This window comes from Erithacus rubecula (assembly GCF_903797595.1).
Source record: "Erithacus rubecula genome assembly, chromosome: 2".
Lineage (NCBI taxonomy): Eukaryota > Metazoa > Chordata > Aves > Passeriformes > Muscicapidae > Erithacus > Erithacus rubecula.
Genome location: NC_136685.1, coordinates 25,365,488 through 25,389,875, shown reverse-complemented (window position 1 = coordinate 25,389,875; position 24,388 = coordinate 25,365,488). Strand labels below are relative to the sequence as shown.

Below are 24,388 nucleotides of genomic sequence, written 5' to 3'. Positions count from 1 at the left end.
GAATAAATGACAATATTTTGTTACTATTTCAAAGCTCTCCAACAGGGGAACAATACATTTGTTACATTTGACTTTGAATTAGTTTGGAAGATCATATTTGACAGTTATTCCTGTTTTAGATGCAACTATGACTCCAGTGGTTAAACACGACAATTAACACATCCAATAACATCTATAAAAATAGATTTTCTCTTTTTCAAACTTATTCTTTTTAATCTTAGTGTGCAGGAAACTAATACCTTCCCATGGTTTGGAGCAATTGCATTCTTTTAACTGTATGATTGGTTTCCTTAGATATGGCCATTTTCTCAAACCTGATGAAGATTAAATGAGTTTTAAATGTTCAGTCATTGTCTTTATGATGCTTGTGAAATGGCAGCTTTATAGAAGAAAGTCAATAAAGCTCTGATTGCTTACATTTTTTGCCTTGCCTAAAGAAAATAGAAACCTGTTTAAATGCCATTTCATTCGTTGTTTCTATTTCTGTTTATTTTAGGATGATTTGATTACTGGTTTGAAAATGAGCATTCGGGTATAATTTTTTTGTGATTTCATAATTGAGATTGGGTTTTTTCAGTTAAAGCTTTGAGCACATACTTGAAATGTAGTTTGGATTGGTTTTATGGATTTGTTCTTTAAAGTTATTCAAAGAACATTAATTCAAACACACTTCATTCTATGAGCGGGTTCTAAAATGCATTTCTCTGATGTAAAATTTGCTCTACTTTGTGGTTAAAGTGATTTGACAGCCATAAGGGCAAATGATGTTTCTTCAATTCAGTGGTTGAATGAAGGTAAATTTAACAAGAAAGATATTGAGATAATCAGATCATCAGGATTTTGATTTTTCTAAATAGTAAAGTGGATTGTTGCTTTTAGAATATGAGTACTTATATTTTTTAGGTATCTTAGACTTTTGCTTCTAAATGACACTTTTGTCTGTTCTGCACAGTGCAGGTCCTTTTCTGTTTGGGAGATTCCAAGCAAGCATTAAATAAAATCTTCCCTGTATGTGTCAGCATCAGTCTTCCATCTTATTTTTGTGCAGAACTTTCAGAATTTTTCTCTAGAATTTAATGAACATAGTGCCCATCCCCACAGAGGTATATCATGTATTATGTACATTTACATTTTCATGTATCTTCCAAGTGAACATATTGAAAGCAGTTGTTTCCAGTTTTCTGTCACACTTTAAACAGTAGTATGGATGTGAGCATTTACTCATTGCTGAGAAGGGCACCTTTAGCTGTCCTTAAAAGAGTTTATTTGTTAAATACATTATCCAGTTAATTTGGCCAACTCCCACCTAGACCATGCAGTGGTACAGAAGTTGCTGGAGTTTATTATTTGGTCTTCCAGCTTCAAAAGCAGATGGCACATTCTGAACTGTGAAAGTCCTCAGCATGTTTTTGTACCTCCACATGGAAACTTTGGCAAGACGTAATGTATTAAGTATTAGTTACATTATTATATTATCAGTATCCATGATTTTACCTACACTTCTACTTCCTCCCTTTCCACAGAAGAAAATAATAGTGCTTCCAACATTGCCAGTTACCTAGAAATATAGGATTTTAATTTTTTTATGATGATTTAGAAACATCTGAGCAGCAGGTTTTGTATCTTAGCAAGAACATAGTGTAGTCTAGGTTTCATACATGTAATACTGAGTTCCAACATAATCAATTATGTGATGGATGAGAAATGGAAAGGTGATTTGGTAAATCACTTGGGGCAGCTACATGCAATATTACTGTCATCTTATTACACCTCATCTTTTCAAAATGATTTGAAGATTAACATTGAAAACAGTCTGGGATAGATTTAAGAATTTTTATTTTAGCATATTAATTTGTAAAATTATTAAGGAAAACACATTTAGATGTGGCTTTCAAAAGGAATTTTAAATTCTCTGTATTTAAATTTTAATTTTAAGTCTGCATGTAGATGAATTTTACCCATGTTGCATTGCATAGAACTGGAAATGCTGTAGGATATTAATTATACAAAAAAAATTGTGAAGAAAATTTGTGATTACTTTTAGAAGGACGCATATATAACTGCATGCATTTATGTTATCCATGTGGCATGCTATCTGGAGTAACTCAAAAAAATGGATTCTCATGAAGAATATAGCAAAGATTACCTTTTGTGTTTGTTTCAATTTCAGCTTTTGTGTATGAACAGAACCTTCAGGATGTTTAGAAACACAAGCTACTTTCTGAAACTTTTTTTTGCCTTCCTTCATCAGCAGTATGCAGTATTTCATCAGTGATCTGTCAAAGCCAACAAACCAACTGCTATGGCTGTTCAAGCTCATTAGCTACTGACTTGAAGAACAGATGTTTGAATTCCTGTACCCTTCATGCTCTGGGTTTACACTAGATTTTCTTACATTAACTGACCTTACAGGAATAACCCAAGAACACAGAAGGACAGAATCAAGTGATTCTTTAGGCTGGAAAGGATCTCTGGAGGCCCTTCCAACATTCCTGCTGTCCTGGTTACAGCTGTGCTAGATTTTTCTTCTCAGAACCTAGTATAGTGCTGTGTTTTGCATTCAGTATGAGGGTAAGGTTTATAACACATTAGTGCTACAGTGGTGGCTAAATCATGTTTATAATAAGTCAAGGGCTTGCTTTTGTGTCTCATGCTCTGTCTGTAAGGAGGTACACAAGAATAAATCATCATCTGGTTTTGGATGGTTTATTACAAAGTGGCTGACCACAGACCAGTTCACAGCATATGGTGTCACAATATTTTCATCTTCCAACCCATAGTTTGTCATTATACATTTATCTCAGACTAAAAGGCTATATCACAAAATAAATTATATCTGCTGTGTTTTCTTATGGACAAATTGCAGTTTCATTAAGTGTTATTTGAGTTCCTACAAGGATGTGTGTTCCTAAAACTAAAACTTCTGACCAAACATGACAAAATAGTAGCAAGTATAATTTTCAGATTAACCAGGAAATTTCATTTTCCAAAGGAAGTTTTAAGGTTAATAATCCCATTAAAGAAACAGTTCCAATGTGTTGTTGACAATTGCAGTAATTATTTATTACTTTCTGCTGCTAACAACAGTTATTTCTCTATGGAATTTTACTGAATCACTATGCCACAATTTATCAGGTCTTCTAAAGACAGTGAGTTGTGAATTCACCAGAATTAAAGCATATATTTTAAAGCATAATGAATACACATTTCTTTATCTTTCACTTTTAGATTTGGGTATGCATTGCAATTTCAAAATTCCAATATTCAAAGAATCTCTGGGTTTTTGCAAGAAAAATAGAAAAAATAAAGTTCTTATAGTCTGTATAACACAATTTCCATTTTTTGGATACATCTGCTTTGAAAATATTATTTGCCTTTCAGCAGTGTTGCAGATAAAGATATAAGAGATTTTTTATTGTATCATGAAAATTCTATACTAAATTCCAAAATTTCCTAAATTCTTTAGAACCCTCAGTTTCTTTAATGGGGAAGATTTGCATTTGTTTTTTCTGTGTGCTGAATAAGCATTGTATTGCAGGTACTGTTGATGTGATTGTTTATTTACTGCAGTTTCTCCACATAGTCAGTGATCTCATATGATTCACTTTTCCATCTTCTTGTGTCTGGGTCAGGCTAGGTGAAACAACAAAGATTTCTAAATATTTGGCAACCCCCACTGTTCCAGGGAGGAAGTGGGATGCATGGTCCTTGTGATCTGCTTGGAAAGAATTATTGTTATTTCACACACATGCCAGTACAAGGGGATTTCAGCACTGCTGAGGGGACACTGGACATTATGTATGAAATACTGCAGATATCATTGATATGAAGGAAAGGAGTCACTGGATTACAGAAGGAATAATAAAATAATAAAATTCAAGATAATCTGATATATTGTTCAATATTTTTATCATTTCATTATATTATTATTTCTAATGTATATAAAATTCTCTAAAATTCATCACATATATATCTGGTCACCCAATGATTTACACAGAGGACTTTTCAGACAACAGTTTACTTTCTGTTGGTTTGGCACAGCACATGGAAGTATAGCATATAGAGTACAGAGGTAAATATCTTTTGAAGGTGCCCTGTAGCCTTCTTTCTAAGTGAGATAGTAGTTTACACTGTTGTATTTGAAAGTTCTGAAGAGCTAAACAACAGAATAAAACTGTGAATCAGGAGCAGTTTTTTAATTCTCTTCCTCAAACCTGTTTTTCTGTATGTGAAAGATCAATACAGAAATAAAATTGGCTCAGAGTGCTAGTAACAATTGGCAATCCTCTTCAGGTTTGCTTTAGCTGAGAGCAATACGAAGTGCTATTTGCTCTGTAGGTATTGGAAACCAGTAGAAAATAAAAACATGTAGTCAGCCAGCCTTTGTATGAATGTCCAAGAAAGCAGTGGTAGAGGGAAGGGCAATAAAAGGTGTCTGTCTCTCAAAATCCAGTTTGGCTCTCTCTAGTTCATCTCATGAGCACCAATAACCACAGAGGAGTCAGATGGCAGGACTCCACAAGCAACAAAACAGGCACAAAGTCCTGCAGTCCAGACTGCTGTGGCATTAGGCTGAATTTTCTCCTGTTTGCTGAGAAAAGAGAAGTTCTTCATGGTCTAGGTGACCAGCTCCTAGCTCAGCAGAAAATTTTCAACATGCTTTCAGAAATTTTGGTTAATCTCAGCTTGTTACTTCACACAACTCTAAAGTACGAGTAGTATTAACCTATCTCCAAAAAATGTTCAAAAGACTAGATATTCTGAGGCAAAGAATGTTTAAAATTTGAAATTGAGCTTCTGGTGCATGATCTGAATTTTGTGCTATACTCAGTCCATCTCTGTGACCGGAAATTTACACAGGACCTTGGATGTGCTGGGGATCTCTGTTTCATAGATCATAGGACTGAGAGAAAGAGGAAACAGAGATGGTTATTATTTTATTTTAATTGCTATAATCTTTTTTTTCTAAATTCTTGCTTTCTAAATAAATTTCAGAAAGATGTTTAATACCTAGTTTTGACATATACAGAGAAGAAAAAACAAGACAGCTCTTTATTTAAAGCCAGTTTAGGTCTAGTTCTGCATACCAGCAGTAAGAAAATTCGGTGCTGCAAATTGTGTCACTTGATTAAAGAGAATATTCAGTAAAATTCACACATACATTTTTTAAATAGTCCTTCTTGATAGTCATGAAAGAGAGAGGGGAAAAAAGAGAGAAAAGTCAGCTTCATCTTTCTGAGAGAGAGAGATCCATAGCATCTTTCTGAGAGTCTGCAAGAAACTCATTTGTAGAACATATCATAGGAAAGAAGGTAATTCTCTTCCCCTAACTAAAGTGCATTGATTCTGTGAGGAATTTATATTTTGGTGTAACTAACTCAGGTGGGAGAAATTGTTTTATTTATCTCTACACCACTGATTGTCACTATCATTAGCTTGCTCTTTGAAGCATACATTAACCTGGCTTTTTCTTAAACTGTGAAGCACCTGGGGAATTTTCTTCTCTGTTTGCTCACCACTGTGTACCTTTTGCCTTCTGCCCCATGCTCTTTAGCTTTGTTGATCAATTTTCTATGGAGCTAGTGATGCTGCTGTTACATCTGTGATCAGCTTCATCCAAAGATGCTTTGTCATTTCATGACCATTACTTGATTACTAATATTTTAGCTAAGTGCTGCAAAGGTCATGGGAAGGAGATGTGCAGAGTGTAGGTGCCCAGGCACTGGCAGCAGGGGCTGCAGCAGGTGGGTATTTCATGAAAAAACTGTGACCCACAGGGATCGCCCACTGGAGGAGGGGGAAGGAGCAGCAGAGAGGAGCTTTTATAGACTGAGCCACATTTCCCCATCCTCCTGCAGTGTTTGTGTGGGGGAGATACAGAAGTTGGGAATGGAGCAAAGTTGAGCCTGGAAAAAAGAAGGTTAGGGAGCAGGGCGTTAATTTTTCTCTTTGTTTCAAACCCCCAAAATCTATTTAAATGACAATAAATTAAATAAATTCTCCCCATCAGTCCTGTGATGGTAATTGGTAAGTGATCTCCCTGTCTTTACCTTGGCCCAGCAGTTTTGTCATCGTGCTTCCCCACACTCACTGTTATGTTGAGAGGGAAGAGAGAGAGCAGCTGGGTGAAACCTGGCAGCTGATTGAGGTCAAACCACTGCAGAAGTGATACTGAACATGATTTTCCTGCATTCCTTCCACGTGCAGTTGTGTGGGCAAAATTTTGTAACAGATATGTGACCTGTACGGTTTATTTAAGTTATGAGCAGTGCTGTCTTGGGTTGGATGAGTATTCTGTTGTTCAACACAATTGTAATGTGAGTATATTGATGAATTCTTGTAGTCACATGGTGTTAGCATACAGTGAACTTAGAAAAGTAATTATTGTCTCACACTGCTGGTGCTATGGCTTTTCCAGAGGTGTGGAAAATATCTGCTGCATTAGAGAGTATTTCCAGATAAACTAACTGTTTCAACAGTTTGTAAGCAGGTTCTCTGGAACCTGTAAACAGGTGTCTATGGAAACCCTGTCCTTTGATATAAATAGCAAAACATTATAAAATGCCAAATCTGCTTTTGAGCTCACACTTCAAATGAACTGTATTAAATAGACATGCAACTTGGAGGTTTGGAGTACATTAAAATATTATTCTTCCGGTTGTGGATTGCTTTTCCTGGAGGCTTTGCTTACATGTTTGCTGTACACTTCCCTGTTTGGGGAAATGGTGTTTATATGGCACCAGTTCACGTCTGTGCCCTGGGACACGTGTCTCTGTGGTTTTTGTTCTGCAGCTTCAATGCAATTTGCAGTACTGCTCTGCTGTTTGCAGGGAAGGTGGATGTGACTCCCTACTGTGCTGAGGGGTTTTAGTGAGAACACCAGGAACTAGGGATCTATACATTGTCACAGAAATTGTTTTATCCCCCCTATGGTTCACATTGTCTTGTCAGAGCTGCCAGCACCTAGCAGACCAACAGTAATGAAAGATGTGAATGTGAGAGCCACAGTGTAGCATGCTGTGCTGCTACTAAATTACTCAGCAGCCGTTCAAAACACCTTCAGAAAATACATTTTCTCTTGATTTGAATGCATTTCATGTAAATCTGACATGTGGTTTGGCCCCTGGGTTTTGTTCCCAACACTGTCAGAAACAATCTTCTGCAACCTCTTTTGTTCATCCATCTGGAAAATAACAGGATTATGCTTGCCTGCCTTCTGGGGCAGGTATAAGTTTTGCTCAACAGCAAATGTTGTGAAAAACACAAAACTAAACACCAGTCTGTGCCTGACATAAGCCAAGGTATGTTCTGATCATTTCTTTCCTTGGATGAAAAGTACTCATCCTCAACCAGCTGAAGAGAAAGGCATTGATTATTACGACTGAGTTTTCCCTTCTCTTTCAACAGAAGAGAAGAACACATTTATTTATTTTAATGGATTTATTTCAATCAAATACTTAATTCTGTAATCTTTTGAGATTTCTTAATGTATTTCATGGAGGCCAGTGAGTCTGGCACTTTTATCTTACTGCTTTTTAAATGAAATTCCTTAAATTCTTATGTGGAGAAGCAGGCACATAAGCAGTTTTATGGGAAATTTAAGGTGGGGATATGTGAGAAAAAAAAAAAAAAAGCCTCAAGGTAACAGCTGAGTGGTGTTTGCTGATTGCTTGATACAGACAATAATCTCAGCAGCAGCCTATATCAAATGTATATCCATGTTTCTCAATTTTAGAACTCAGTTTGGTGATGCACTGAGGTTGATGTGGTATTGTTGGTCTTGCTAAGTACTCAGTCTCCACTCCAGAAGCTATAAATGTTTTCTAAAGTCCATATAGTTTCATATGCTTCATCTTAAACACTTTGTCTTTCACATTTGAGCCAGAAAAATTCGGGGTTTATTTTGTGGGGTTATGTTTGTTTCTTTCTTTTCTGTTTTTCTAGAACAAAAAACACATATTTAATAATTGTGAAATTCTCTATTTAATAAAAGAGAAACACTGTCATCAAGGGCATTTCTTTTGTCTCAAATAGAAGTAGCAAAGGGTCTCAGAATGCTAAAAAGCAATCCTATAGTATTTAGGTATTCACAGCCTCCAATACAAGAACATTCATTCATTCATATTGAATAGCAAATCACCCTCTATTTTTACATATGTTACATTTCACATCATGTATCTTTTGACAACATACATCTGTGATGTTTTATTTTCTTGTGAGTTTTACACTGATCCAAATCTTACATCTTGTGGATGTAATATCTCTTATTAAAACCCTCTTTGTTCAGGAAGATAATGTCAGTCTTACCAAGCAGGCAATTAAACAGAATGGTGATTAACTTGGTTTGATTAGTTGTGAACTGCTGTAGAAATTCTGCTGATCTGACTAAAAATTATCTTTTGGGGGATTTGTTAATTTTGTTTTTAATCAGGTCAGATCACTAGTTACACTCCCTGAACAGTTTCTTCAATTGGGCACCGTTCTTTGTGGTAGCAACAAAGTTTCATATTTACTAAAACTGTCCCTTATTAACAGTTGATTAAATATGAAATATTATACCACTCAAGCAAGTATGGTAATTGGATCCAAAAAGAGGCCTAGACCTTGAAAATCCTCTCATTCTTCCTCTGAGGAGTTAATGTACAGAAGGCAAACATTATTCAATACATCACTGTCAGAATTACTCCACTTCTTATCATTGCATTGTGATTTAAATTAATTTAGTGATTTGTCCATACAGTTTTTATTATAGCTGATCATGTTTTCTGACAGGCTGGCAGCAAGGTTGTGACATTCTTTTGGTAGCTTTTATCTCATGGGTCATGTAGTATTATAGTAGTGATTAAATTCTGAACATGTATTTTTGCTCTCACTTAGAATTTTGTGGTTTTTTCCTTTTGTACCTTTTCTTTTTAAACTACTCAAAATCTGCTGCCATTTTTCTCAGTTAAGAGCAGGAAGACAGTTAAGTACACCAAAGTTGTCTGAGTACAGACAACCAAAGGGCCAAAACATTTACAGCTACATTGAGCAGGAAATGAAGCAGCACAGAATTGTTCAGTTTAAATTCAAGATGAGATGCAAGAAGCTAGTATATATCTCATCTCACCTTACACATGTTCTTGAACTAAACATGAACTAATGTTTTGTGACCTGCAACTTTGACAGCATAGTACTGCTGCATCTTCAGACCATGAAATAAATTACATTTCATAATAACTTGGAAAACTTTATGTACATATTCTGTACCTTTAAAATCTCACTTTAAACAAAAAACAGACAAAAATTTGGGCATTTTATTCTTCCATACTGCATCTTGAGTTGTTGAAATATTTTACATGTCAATAGCTGAGAGTATCTCTGCTCCTTTTAACCCCAGAGAGGTGAGGGTGGTTTTCTATGGGCTCCAAAGAATGTCTCCTATAAAAATATCTTGCATTAATTTATTATCATGGATAGCAGGTACCAAACTGTTCTGTGGATAAAAAATTAGTATTAAAAACTTTGCTTAATAAGCCTTTTCCTCTTTTCAGTTTTCCCTCTAGAAATAATCATGTTCTCTTTTTTTGTCAGTGTAGAGTTTGTATCTGATTCAAGCCAAATAAGGTTTGTTTCTTCCCTACCTGCCCAAACTGTTACTCCAATATTCAGCAGTGACAATAGAGGACAAACACAGAACTTCCTTTGCTCTCTCAACCCTTCCTGAAAAAGAAAGAATGATAAAAGGAAGACAGGGACAGGAAAAAAAAATAAAAGTACGCAGGAAGTAGATTTTCCATAACTGATTCCTCACACAATTTATTTTGTTTATCTAATTATGGGCAGTGCATATAGTTGAATCATCAGCAGGTGTCCTGTCTTTTATATGTCAGGCACAAGAGTACAGGGATTTTTTCTTTCCTTACCAAACAGTTGCCTATTTCAGTGGGGGTTTTTGTTTGTTTGTTTGCTTGTTGGTTGGTTTGGTTGGGGCATTGGTTGGTTGATTGCTTATTTTTTGTTTGATTGGCTTTTAAGTTAAAAAACCTGCAATAGTTTTTAAATGAAAACAGTGATAGAATTAGCTGACCTAACCCTGCTCATCCTATCTTCCTGCTAGCTCTCTTCCTCTGGCACACAAATGAGAGGTAGATGCATAGCAGGTGAAGTTTTCCAGGTTCATCATTAAGCAAGGCACTTAATATTGACTGAAAACAGGCAAATATTTGACAGCTGCAATTCAATAAGTGCAGTAGGTGTGTTCTTTTAAAGCAATTTCTAGATTAATTAATTTAGATTAATTTAGATTTAGATTAATTAATTCTAATTTCTAATAACTTCACATAAGATCAATAAAAGCATGACAATCACAGAACTTTTACTCATTACCTGATGTATTTGACATTCTTCGGACAATATCTTAGGCAAGTCTGTTCATCTCCTTAACCTTTTCCCTGTGATACAAGATTTACCAAGATCTTTTTATTATGAAATGTATTTAACATTAATTACAAGATTCTGAGGTGCATAGATGAAGACTAAAATAATTTTTAATAATAACAACTTATGTTGGGTAGGTAAAGCTGCTTCCTAATACACATTGCCATTCAGATAGAACATTCCTTTCAAGGCTGTCCTAATACCCTTATATCCAGATCAGCTAAATGGGTAGAATTATTTTTGGTCAGCTTTTCATTGTCTATCTGGCAGTCAGTTATCCATGTCATCCCTTAGTGTTCAGTGTGACCCAGGGAAATAATGAAGTTTTCACTGGGTCCTTCAGAGGAAAAGAATCTTCCAGCATGACCTCCTAGGGTTTGCCTCAGAGGCATGTCTGAAGTATACACCCATGAATGCTCTTCTGACCACATTAGAAATATTTTTGCTATGCACAATTATCTTAAGTTATTCTATTTTTCCATTTCTATATAAATTAGAAGGACAGCATTCTTCTCCAAACCTTGCAAGTATCTGATATATAGGCAGGGATATGTTGGTATATTTAGTTTGATCATTTTTTAATAAGATTGGTTTGTTCATGGTATTTTGGTGTTTGAAGCTTTCAAGAGCAATTTGAAAGAAAATAAAATTCTTGTTTCATTCTAAATCAAAACTTCTTGTTTATTTGATGGAACTCAACTACTACTCAACTACTACTCAACTACTGGTCAGTATTAAATCTTCTGAACCAAAAGACATCCTTGATGTGATTATGTTACCATCCATTTTTCTTGAGTCCAGTATTCTTTTATCCATTGCAGTAAAAAACCCACTGACACAAACCCCATAAAATAACCTTTGGTGAGGGAATGCTGTGAAGGGACCAGCTATAATCATGAATACAAACATTCAGAAGACAGCCAAGAGGCAACAGACAGAACCTGGCAGTTCCACTTGACATGGGGAAGAGCTTCTCTGCTGTGAGCACTGGATTGCTGAGCACTGGAACTGAGTGCCCAGGGAGACTGTGGGCATTGTTTCCTGCCATGGAGACACTCAAATCTAGCCAGATGCAAACACATAAACATGCTCCAGGGGACCCTGCTTCTGCAGGGAGGTTGGAACAGGTGACTCCAGTGGTCCCTTGTAACCTGCCCATTCAGTGATTCCATGGGAAATGTCACAATCAGTGTGTACTTTGGCTTTATGGTGGGCCACAATAGAAGAGAGTCTGCTCTTAGCACCCTGCTAGGACACTTAGGTGTTACAGTACCTAAACTCTGTCCTTTTGGCTCATTCAGGCCATGTCAGCAATTTGTTTATTTTTACTGTTGGCTGCCAGACATTCTCAGGGGGTGAGTTGCAACATTAACAAGCTGGTAAGGAGCAGGGAAGTGTATGAGACAGACCTGGATCACACACTGTGGAGTTCCCTGCCTTTCAGGATAATGAACACTATCTCTCCCACTCTGCAAATACTGATTTTAAATGCTTTTCATTAAGGCTAACACTATAAAGAAGAGAATATAACTGGTAACTGGTAAACCCCAGTTGTGCATGATTTAACTTGTTGCTAATTAGAGACAGTTTAATCTGAAGTTGATTTTTGTCAGTTAGAAATGTTAATTCTGATACATTTTTCAGTGCTTAACCCAAAGTATCTACATGGTTAATAACATCAAGCATCTCTCTGAAATTAAATAATTGATGACAGACTAGTTTTCTAGTGAAATATTTTCTAATATTTCCAAATTCAATATGTGTGTAGTTGCATTTATAATATATGTGTCAAATTGGACATCAAAATCAAGAAATAAAGAACCTCATCTGTAAGCAAAACCAGATTTTGCATACACAGCATCAGGCATTGTGGTGCTTGTTTACACTTCCACAATTTCCTTGACTTGCATTCATAAAAATTAATCTTGTTAAAAGGCCTGTGTAAGTTTTTGATTACCTATGAAGAATGTGGCACATTTCACATCAAACAAGATTGTGGTTTTTTCCATGAGCACCTCATACTTTTTGTTTCTACAATCTGATGAAAGCAATCTATCTTGTTTAAAAAATCCAAAAATCTTCCTAAAAGATGGCCTGTGACTACTCATCTACATATACAAACTAAATGTATAATATTTACCTTGCTTTTCTGTTTTGCAGTTAATATTCAGGAATCTTGTGCAGTATTTATTTTTCCAAATAATACATTTCAGCTCAAATATATCACTAAACAAAGTGAATGAAAAAAATAGGAGAGACATTTATAATACATTAGGAAATATGCATCTGGCTATTTAGGTAGTTTCTGTTGAAGCACATCCAAATGACATTATAACCTGTATTTTGCCTTTTGATATTCTAATAAGCAATAAGCATCATAGTCCTATACCTTCATTTATGTTTAAAATTGCAGTTGAAATGTGTATAAACATATCACCATAATGCAGTCTCTTTTTTCTTTAAAAATAGTTGGTTATAGCTTAGCAAAATGTTTTTAGCTGTCTGTGTTAGATGCTTTGATTTAAATAGGCTCAAGTACAAAATACACATGAAATTATTATGAGAATCTTAACTTCTTTGACAGAGCAGTTCTAAAGCTTGTACTTTCCTTCTGATGGGGGGAAACAGCACATGTGTTATCAAAAGCAGACTGCAACAAAACATTTAATGAGTCTGGTCCAGATAAAGATGAGTAGAGAACTTTAATTGGTTTAGATGACAACAGTAAGCCTCAAGTTCTGTGCAATTCTGTATTTGTGCATGTATTCTGAAATCAGAAATCTGTTCTGTTTTGCTCCTTTGTGTGTTCAAAGCAATAAGTATCCATCAAAAACCAATCTTTTAAAAATGCTATGAACTGTTTATCTTGTGTGGCCATTAGGCATCACAAATCAATAAATCTTAAGTCTGGTTAGTGGGAGTGTTATTTAATGTTTCTGCCTTGTATTAGTGACTTCAGGTGAGTTGTTCATGCTTTGTGAAAGTAGATTTGTAACATGCCCAGCACTTTTGGCAATTGTGCCTTTCATTTCTCCAAAAATCACTTATTTTTCAGCCCTGAAGAGGGCCTGAAGGGATTTTGATGACAAAGCCTTACCTTCTTTCTTGCTGATGGTATCAAAAGACACACACAAGGTTGGTGGGGATTGGAGCTGCAGAGATAACTCTTTTAACTGGTGTTATGGCTTAATAAGAAGGATCAGTTTTTCATTTCCAGTTTTATCTGGGTTACAAATGGTGCATTACCTTTCTCCATGGCCCTTTGCTTGTGACAGCCTAAGTAATGCTTAACACAAATAATATATTAGTTATAATTCTTGTCTTAAATAGAAAACTTTTCTTTGGCAATAACATTTGTACCTTCAATTCTTAAGCAATGCAGTGGAGAACTAAATATCCTGTTTTAAGAAGCTACCTTTAGTTATGTATGCCCTGACTCACATACTCTTGCCATATTTTCAGCTGATCTTAATGTAATTTAACTGAATTAGGCATTCAGAGACCATCATAGAAGAGTTGAGTAGAGGATACAGTTGTTTCAGCAGTTGTTGCTGAATTATAAAAGAGATTAAGTATCTGCCTAATTTTTTTTTCCTACTTGGATGTTTCTGAGAATGTCACCAGAAGGGACCAAGAACAGGCTGTTTGAATATCACTATGAGAAGCAGGAACATTAAGTTTTCCTAAGTCATAATTAGAGAAATGTGACAGTAGCTACAAGGTCCAAAGGCTTAAGGTTACAAAGGATTAGAAGACATGAGCCTTAAAGAGTCTGAAAGCAATATACTTTTTTCTTAAAATTGATATTTATATATGTAAAACTGAAATACAGCAGGATATCTCTTGCTCCTGAGTATAAAAAATATGCCAGCCACAACCTCAGGGTTTGCACTAGTTGGCAATAGGTCTTTATTCTCCAGTCCATCCAGGATTTCCTGTGCTAGTATATAAATTGTTCCTTCTCTTACTGTTCAAATTGAAGCTTCACTTTCTCATTAACCACATTGCTTAACCTATTTTTCTCTTAGTTTTCTAATGTAGAGGGGAGGTAACAGTTCATTTTAGATCATCAGAGTATGCAAAAGAAAATTAATTAGTGCTGCCTGGTAGAAGTAATATATGTTACTGATCATTGTATTTCTTCTGTCTGTAATAGGTAAAAAAAGATCCTCAATAGGAGATCATTGTAGTATTGCAATTATCTGTACAGCACTGCATTGATAGAGCTTTATTCACATGTCAAGTGGCTTCCTAAATTTCATTCATAGGATCAGACTTATGTGAGACAATAAATGGAAGACTGTATCTGAAGACGGTTAAACATAATAATTAATTCCTGTGCTCTAGTGCAATACCAAGTTGTTGCTAGCTCCAGAAGCATCCCTCTGCTGCTGGGAGTGATAGCCCTTCTGGGGAATGGGAGACATAATTTGAAGACTGCCTACTATGTCTCTCTTCAAGCACTTTTTCAATGTTTTTTTGTAGTATTTTCTTGGTGACGTGTTAGGATAATTGAACCCTCAGCAGTTGTTTGATTTTACTTTTTCTTAATGTCTTCAGGGCAACTTACCCCCCTCAAAATATGGTGGTTTGGATATGTTATTATCCTTTATTCTTCTCTTTGTTCTGGTTTAATCATTCTAAAAAGCACAACTGATGTATATATAAGAAAATTTTTTAGACATTGGTTGTTGGCAGAAATATGTGCATACCTATATTTTCTTCAAACTTTGTATCTCATAGCCACTTCACATGAGACCATTGCCTATATATGTACATAAACTGTTCTCTTATTTCCCTTTATTTTCACCATCTATTCATACGCATGAGATTCACTTACCTGGTAGGTAGATAAATGGCATAAAAATAGTTTTGAGATGTGATACCAAACCAACAATGTAGACGGATTTTGAAAGTTGAAGTTTTCCCATTTTGCCAGGCTTACAACAGTGTTAATTTGCTCACCAGGAGGTAATATTGATTTTTTCTTGCTATACTCCACTTTCTTTCTTGTTATACTCCAGAGTTGTACTCCGCTTCTACTGATATTAATGTTTTCTTAAACAGAAACAAGATCCAAGACTACTTTTCATTGTGTTCAAAATCACTCTACCTACAAGTGATTTTGTACCTGAAGAGAAGGAAACTCCTGATAGTGGTCAGAGAGTTATGTTTCACTTGAGACTAAAAGACCTCTGATTGGAAATATTTTTAGGGTACTCTTTTAAAGTTAGCATTCATATGTTCCATGAAATCAAATTTTATTCATTATTTAGCAGAAGTGTTCCAACTTCTTCCAGTGTTCATCAGTGTAATATTGCATCATCGCACTTGATGACTATTTTGACTTTTTGTAAGTTAATTCTCTAGTACCACCTATTATCCCTAGACAATTTTTTTCCCATTTCTCAGAGAGAAAGGCATATGACTTTTGAGATAATAGGTCAGCATTGCCATTTTGTTTGCTGACATTATTTCATCTCTATATAAGGGAAGAACTGGCCAAAACTTATTATCTAATAGCTCTTCATAAAAAAAGTTTTACTCTTTCCACACCAGCATATTCTTTCAGTGAAGATTATAGTCAAATTTTCATGTCTTACATATTTTGTATTACTTGTTGCATAAGCTTTAGCTGGAGGCTTTTTACTGAAAGAGGAAGGCCAACTTTCTTTTCTGACATTATATAATTTTTAATAAAGTTGCTTGAATGCAATTACATCTATATTAAAAATCAGAGAATTAGAGAAAGCAGATTACAGTGTAAGAATGAGCTATGCAAGAGATCACAGGCACCTTCCCTAAGGAGTGTTCATCTCTGAAGTGCTGAAAAATAGAAGAGTAGAAGTCTTCCTCTTTGATATAATGTAGACTCAAAGATAAGGTAAAGGTTGCCACAATGAAAATTAAACAGCCTTGTTCAAGTGCAGCAAATACCCAGTTGGTACATGGACCTGAGGCATTGCAGAAGAAATAGGAGAAAGCAGTTATATTAATTCTTGAAGGAGGATTATTGGGTTTAGAAACACAGGGTATTTATCAGCAGTGAAGTCTCAATGAATTCATCTAAGAGACAAAAAAGCCCACAAAATATGCTATGGAACCCTATGATCCAAAAGACATAAAAGCAAGTACAATATATTTTCTGTATTTTTCTGTGTACTAACTTGACCTGAAACTCAGATTAGAACATAAGGTTTCCGTAGGACTTATTGCGTACTCCTAGGATCAATTTTGTAACAAACTATTCTTCCAATACTGTCACAATCATGAGCAACAATAATGACTATGGTAATGATTATGATAAAAATTCAATTTTGTTGTAACTTCAAAACTCTGCTTAAGTGTTAGCACTAATTATTCCAGTATCTTTGTGTTATTCCCATTCTTGCATGTGTGAAATGGAGGTGTCACAGTCTATCAGTTGGTTGTCACAGCACAGTGATGTATTGTGTTTACAACAGTGAAGTCCCTATGAAGTCAATGGAATTTCAAAGATATGATTAAAAGCAGAATTTATACTTTCCTTTAAAGATCCAATCTGGGAACACATATCTTTAAAGTCATGATTCATAAAATATATATGTTGAAGAAAAGCATTCCATTGAAATAAATGATCCTTGGGTGTATGCTGCCTGTAGTATGCTTGGCAATATATGCATTAGAAAGAGTCCCATTAGCCAGTCTACTAAAGGATCATAAATTTGACTGTTGGAGTAGCAGAGCTGGAGTAAATGAAGCATAAACCAAGCTAAGTACAACCTAACATAAACAGTATCTGTTTCACCTAATGTAGGTATTACCATTTTCAGCTACTAATATGCTTATACAAAAACACTGGGGTTTGGGGTTTTTTGTAGATTCTGTATAATGTATGAAAAAACTGTATACCGACATTAAACAAAGAAATTGCATCTTCTGTGCAAACTAGGTAGTGTTTGGCAAGGTAAAGGCATTTGTTTTCATTAGTTCTTCAATTCTACTAATACCTCTATAGCAAAAAGAGAAAACAGGGTCTTTTTTATAATCACATGTGTGACAGGACAAGGGGGAATGGCTTCAAACTGAAAGAGGGCAGGTGTAGATTAGATACAAGGTAAAAATTCTTCACTATGAAAGTGGTGAGGCATTGCAAGAGGATACCCAGGCAATTAATGGATATTCCATCTGTAGAAGTGTTCAAGGCGAGGTTGAATGGGATTTTGAGCAACCTGGTGTACTGGAAGTGCCATGGCAGTAAGGTTGCATTTAGATGACCTTTGAGGTTATATCCAATCCAATTCAATCTATGAATCTATGAATCTATGACAAAAATATATTGTTTGACTTTCTCAAATTGGAAGAGCCCCCTAAGGGTTATTGATTCCAGCTCCCTGCTCCTTACAAAACTACTTAAAATTAAACCACACACTTAAGAGCATCATCCAGGTGCTCCTTGAACTCTGACATTTTGGTGCCGCGACCATTTTCCAGGGAACCTCTTCCAGTGACTGACCAGCCTCTCAGTGTATTAACTTTCCCAAAAGTTCAATCTGAACTTCACTTGATGCAGGTCAGCTCATTCCATTTCCTTGTGTACAGTTGCTGGTCACCAGAGAGAGATCAGGATCTCTCCTTACATTGCTCCCCTTGAGAATGAGGTCACTCCTCAGCTTTCTTTTCTCTGAGATGAACAAACCAAGTGACTTCAGGAACTCTTTTAAGTCTTGTTGTCAAGGCCTTTCACCATCTTGGTCAGTCTCCTTCAGGCACACTGTAATAGCTTTATATCCTTTTTTTATTGACACCAAAACTGCATGCAGTACTTGAGATAGGTCTGCTCCACTACAGTGTGGAGTGAGACAATCACTTCCCTCAGCTGGCTCGTGATGCTGTGCCTAATGCACCCCGAGTTGTCCCCTTTGGCTGACAGGGTACACTGGTGGCTCGTATTCAACTTGCCGTGAGCTCAAACCCTCACATTTCTCTCACACAGAATGGTTCTCCAGCCTCTCCTCCCCCAGTTTGTATGTATAACCACAATTACCCACTCCAGGTGAAGACTCTGGCATTTGCTCTTGTTAAATTTCTTGTGGTTGGTGCTTGCCCAGCCCTCTGGTCTATCCAGATCTCTCTGTAAAGCCTCCCTGCTCCTGAAGAAGTCCTCAGCTCCTCCTAGTTTAATGTTGTCAGCAAATTCACATTAATGTACATTTAATTTCTACATCCAGATCCTTTATAAAAATGTTGAAGAACATTGGCCCTAAATTTGAGCCCTGAGGAGCCCACTGGAACTGGCTACCAGCCTGATGCAACCCCACATAGTACCTCTCAGAGCCAGCTGCTCAGCCAACGTGTTATGGACTTCCCTGTGCTCTGTGCATTTTGTCCAGGAGGATACTCCAGGAAATAGTACATAAAACTTTACTATAATCCACATCTACTCTCTTTTCTTGGTCAACTAGATGGCTAAAAGGAGATTAAGTTGGTTAAGCAAAACCTTCCCCTCATGAACCCATGCTCTCTGTAGCCAGTGAGGGTGTTGTCTTTCAGATGTTTTACAATAACTCCCAGAATAAGTTCCTCCATAAATCTATCAGGCACTGAAGTGAGACTGACAGGCTTGTAATTGACAGGGTCTTCCTCCTTCCCCTTCTTGAAAACTGAAACAATATTTGCCAGCTTCCAGCCAACTGGCACTTCTCCAGACTCCCAAGATCATTGACAAACAATGAAGAGAGGTCCTGTGATGACACTGGCCACAACTTTTGGCACTCTGGGGTGAGTCCCATCAGGACCCAGAGATTTAAGTACATACAGCTGGAGCAGCAAATTTCAAACAGGCTCAGGGTCAGCTAGGAGTTTATCATTCCCTAATGCATTCCCAAAGTGCACACACCTCTTTTGTGTTTGTGGTTAGTTTTATTTTTTCTAAAGAAAGGGTCATCAAAGGACTCCTGCGAGGCACTTTAGGAGTCAAAGTAATTTGGGGTTTTTCATCTTCCTTGTTTTCATCACTCTTCTCCTTGGTCTCCTTTTTTTCTTTCACTCTTTGCACACTTTTACTATTTGGTCAGTTTACAGCAACTAGAAAACCTGAGAATTGATGTTGAATTGCTTTAGGTTATGAAATATGTTTCATTGATTTCAAATAAAATGTCAGACATAAAATGCAGCATTCATTTTTATAATTGTCACTTCTGAGGGTTCCAATTGAAGTTGGTAAGAAATACCAAATTTTTACCTTACTGAAAAAGAAGATGATAAAGAGACATGCCAACATTTCCATGAAAAAAGTATGCTGAAGTTAATTTTTGGTAAGTAAAGATGTGGTTTTTAAAGTAATGGAATTTTTAGAAATATATTTTTAAGGCAGAAAAGGTAGTAAGTACAAGAATTTTGGAAAACTATGAAGACATTATTAAAAATGCAAGCACAGTATAGATTTTCATGGTTGTGAATTGAATGTGCTCATTCAAAAGTAAAATCACTGTTCTTGAAAAATCTCCTGTATTACTTGACAGTTGGTTAGGTGTTCCCTTGACAACTGCTCTGGTTAATCAAGGGTTTAAATGAAGCCACTATTTCAGTGTTTTGCAGGACAGTTTTATTTTATGTCTTTAATATCAATACTTTTTTCGTAAAGGGATTTTTGTGGGGGTTTTTTTACTATATTGAACTGTTAAGCTGGGCTAGCATTTTTTCAGATTGTAGGGAGAAAAAAAATAGCAAGTAGTTCTAAATGTAGTCCTCCAGTTGTGGCATTATAAAATGGGCAGTGGTGTAACTAGTTTCTGATAATTTTTCAGAAGACCTGAAACCCTGATCTGCTAGCAATGCGAGGTATTTGTCAGAAACAGCCTTACCATGATTATTTAGCTTGTATAAAAAAAAAGGTTCTCTTTATAATCCTGGGGTTATTTACACCTGCTGATATGACACGTTAATTTTGTCATATTTGTCCTTAATCAGTTAGAAATATGACTGCACCTTCAGCATTATATAGAAAATACAGTTGCTATAAACTAAATTTTTTTAAGTATGTTTACATAACCATGAATGTCCCATTTTTACATGATTACGTTATGTATTTATAATTCATGAAAGCAGTTAAAAGTCTTCCAGAAGTTCCAGTCTCTGGACCTATTCTCATCCATATTGTCAAACATGTAATCAGTTTAAGATACTTTACTATGTTTCCCTTGATATAACTGGAAGCTGAAGCAATCATGCTATCAATTAGAGCTTAAGTCAGTCTTTCCAATTATTAGAAGAGACATTAGTTTGGGAGTGTGTGTTCAGGCTTTCTACTGTGCTCCTTTAGTGCCACCTGGTGACCAGCTTGAAAAGAAAAAACGTGTGATGTTATTTCCAGCTGGAGAAGTAGTCTATGATAATTTATGCTAAAACATTTACTTGAGCAAGATTATACCAGGTAACGTTTGATTTAGAGGTGCCACAATCTTAATTAGCTTAAGAGGATTTCTTTGACTATCAGTTCCAGACCTAAAGTAATCCAATACATAATACCCACAATAGTGTCATGAGTGTGTGAGGTACACATTGCACTTTGTTAGAAATCCAGTGTTCATGCACATAATTAATCAACATGCAACTAGTAATGACATAGTATATAACTACTGTTTTGCACCTGTTGAAGTTTTCTTTTGTAAAAACTGGTAAATCCTTAGTAATTCTTGGTCTTAACTTTATATAAAATCCACAGCAACTATTAAAAAATCGTTATATTCTAAGCCAAGAGCAAATAAGAAGGCTGAAAATCTTCTCGCTTGAAATGTGTGGAAATAAATATTTGAATTCATCAGGCCTATATCTTAGCATCTCCAGGAACAGGTTGGGCTTCACATGGCTTTAGATTACTGTGCATAGCCTTGCCCATATGTCCTTCACATACACTCATTTCTCATAACTACTACTTGCACACCCAATCCCTTCTATATCATGATGAGCGTGATGTGCATGAATCACAATTCTGGTACCTGACAAAATTATCCTGCAACAGGAATCATATTGCATTCTCTCCTGTCACTGTCTCTGGAGGGAAAAATATGCTGGCTTTAAATGCAGCCAGAATGTGCCACTGAGATGTGAGGCAGATGGACTGAAATGCCTACAGCATCTAAACGAGTGCAAAAGCACCACAGAACTAAAAATACTTCAAAATTTAAAGATGTCAGTGATTAGCCACTTTCATCTCAGGTGTTCTTAATGCGAGGTCAGTATCTCATAATACAAGGTTAATTAGAAAAATAAAGAAAAAATGTCAAGAGAATAAATCATCAGTTTCATTTTCTCTTTTCTAATGCGGATAATGGAGTTCAATCTTCTGTGAGCTGCGTGAAATAATACAACTGCATTTATTCAATTGCAAGATTAAGACAGTTTTCAACACAGATTATAAGAAAACTAAAACCAGGTCATAGAGCAACATGAATGGTATTTTAGTTCAGGTAATTTCTCTGACAGGATATTTCAAGTCCCTTCTTTTTTCCATCACTGCTTTAAAAAACTAATATGAATATATTTTGCACGTGTTCATCTATGTTGTAGCACTTTCTGGGTTTAAGTGCTATAATAAAGACTAAGACAGCATTTATGGTTTAATTGCCATTTTTCATATGTTTATAATTTTCTAATAAATCTGTCTTTTGGATTGTAATTTTCCATGCTCTGTCTCTTTCTAAAAGCTATTCTAGGCATATTTAAGTAATCTAGCAAATTCAAAGAGTCCTAATTTTGTGGTAATGTAAGCATGAAAAATACCCATTTTGTTCACATTTCAAATGACAGTTTTTCCATCCTATGATGACACAGAGAGAAATGTCAAGTGTTAATTCATTGGAAATCTTTACAGACAAAGAAACAAATGCTGAAGAAAACAGTGATAGCACGGAGTGCATTCCTAACATGCATTCCAGAATACAGGGCAGTAGGTTTCTGCTTGCAACCTCTGGTTTTATTCTCATTATTCAGTCACTAATCTATTGTCTGACAACAAACAAATCTGTTCTGCTCTTTGAGATTTCATTGCTGCATATGAAAAAAATAAAAAAAATTTTAAAAAAATAAAAAAAAAAGAGCAAAACACCTCTATGTCCTTTGTGGAGGTAAGATCTAATGATCAAAATCACTGCATAATAGGCTGCTGTTCATGGATATTGAGGGGTTTTATTTGGACTTTCTTTTTTCTTTTTTTCTCATGTATTTATTTAAAGGTAGAATGGATTACTAGGTATGCCTGAAAAGGGATGACTATATTATTATCTGAATGAATTTATGACACTTGAGCTTGTCTAAATAAAGATACCTAAAGTAAAGAACTTGTCATTGACAAGCAGTCTTTAAAGTTAATTTTAGTTGCACCTATATTTAATTTTCCACTTTTTTCCTCTAGTAAAGGATCAAAACAATATAAATTATGTGTACAAAGCAGTGAGAATGTGTGTACACCAGGCATTTGCAATGGAAGTTTACAATGGTCAATGGATGGCTAATTGCTTGAAGATGGTCACACTGACACAGACCTCGTTGTGTTATTTTTCATCAAATGAGCATCTTCTTAATTAATTTTGCAACTTCACTTAAACTTTTGTTCTTTGTGGGTTGGACCACTGTAATATGTGATATAAGAGGTTATTTAGAAAAAGGAACATGCAGACTTCAGAAATCTTTCTGCAAAGCAGGGACAAGGCAGGGGCAGAGGGTAGGCACTGCCATGTGTGTTAGGTCTCCACTGCAGTATCCACTCAGAGTAGAAAGTATCAAGGTGAGGCTATGAGTTTGTTTTCCCCCAAGAGAGAATCTCAAATGAGTTCATTTTCCATTATATGAAAATATTATCCTTATATACTCTGATTTATGGAGATAATTTCCAGAAGCTGAAATATGAGTAGGAATAATAAATCTATTGAAAGAATATTTTACATTTCAAGATTTGGTTGAAAAACACAATACTTGTCCAAAATTGTTCTTATTTCAAGTACCTAAAAAGGAGATGAGCAACTATCTGTCAATATACCCATTGTTTATCAAGGAGAAACTTCTGTTTACTGAATTCATTATTTATAATGAAATTGTGCAAATCAGATGGTCTTCAAAACAGCAGTCACTGCTTCTGATTCCTTATATTCAAAATCAAAATATTATGCTAATTTTAGATTTTTCAAGAAGGAACGCAGTTCAAATACCTTAACAATATGACTCTTTTTAACCCAAAATAAGAAATATAAATGAAACTTTTTCAAACTCATTTCAATAGTCTAGGAGTCTAGATCATATTTCAGAAGGCGATAGTACAAATGCCATTCAAATATCTCAGACTTTTAAAGAAAGATTCAGAAGAAAGAAAAGTGCTGCATACTTACAAGGTAGAAATAATTTAGCACATTTCAACCCCATGCAGCAGAGCACAGTGAAAAGTCAATGAATTAGTATTGACTGATTTAACTGTGAACCAGCAGTGAGATAACCATTGGAAAGATGGGATTTATTAATTTGTGAGCATCAGCTTTTGATCTAGATGTACTGCCTATAAGATAAGTTAATAAACACACTGTTTTTGTGCTGCTCACTCAGAAATCAGTGCACTGCAGTGGATTTATAAATATTCATTAAGGGACCAATATCAAATCAATTTATGTCAATACAAGATTCCCAGCAAATTCAGAGGTGAAAACTGAGATTCTAAATTTGATAATGAATCTACAGACAGGAGGATGAAATAATAAGACTTTAGACACAGCAGCAGAAACACAAAGCTCAAGGCATAACCTGGAATAAATCATGCCATGGCAGCTGCAGACAACCAAACAGGTGGTGATATATAAAAAGGAACCATTTGAGACTGTGGTGAATCTTGATAGTTTTCTCCAGGACTAAATTTTTCCTTGCCAATGCTGAATTTCTATGATTACTAATGTACACTTCTAGTGTACAAATCATAATGGGCTTTAAAATATTTTAAGACTTT

General features: G+C 35.6%; 1 protein-coding gene across 1 annotated transcript in view; it reads left to right on the top strand.

Moving 5' to 3' along the window:
* The window catches only part of EYS (eyes shut homolog), a gene marked incomplete at its 5' end in the record, with an annotated part of 591,920 nt that overhangs the window by 460,557 nt on the left and 106,975 nt on the right, over positions 1–24,388 (top strand). The window lies entirely within an intron of this gene.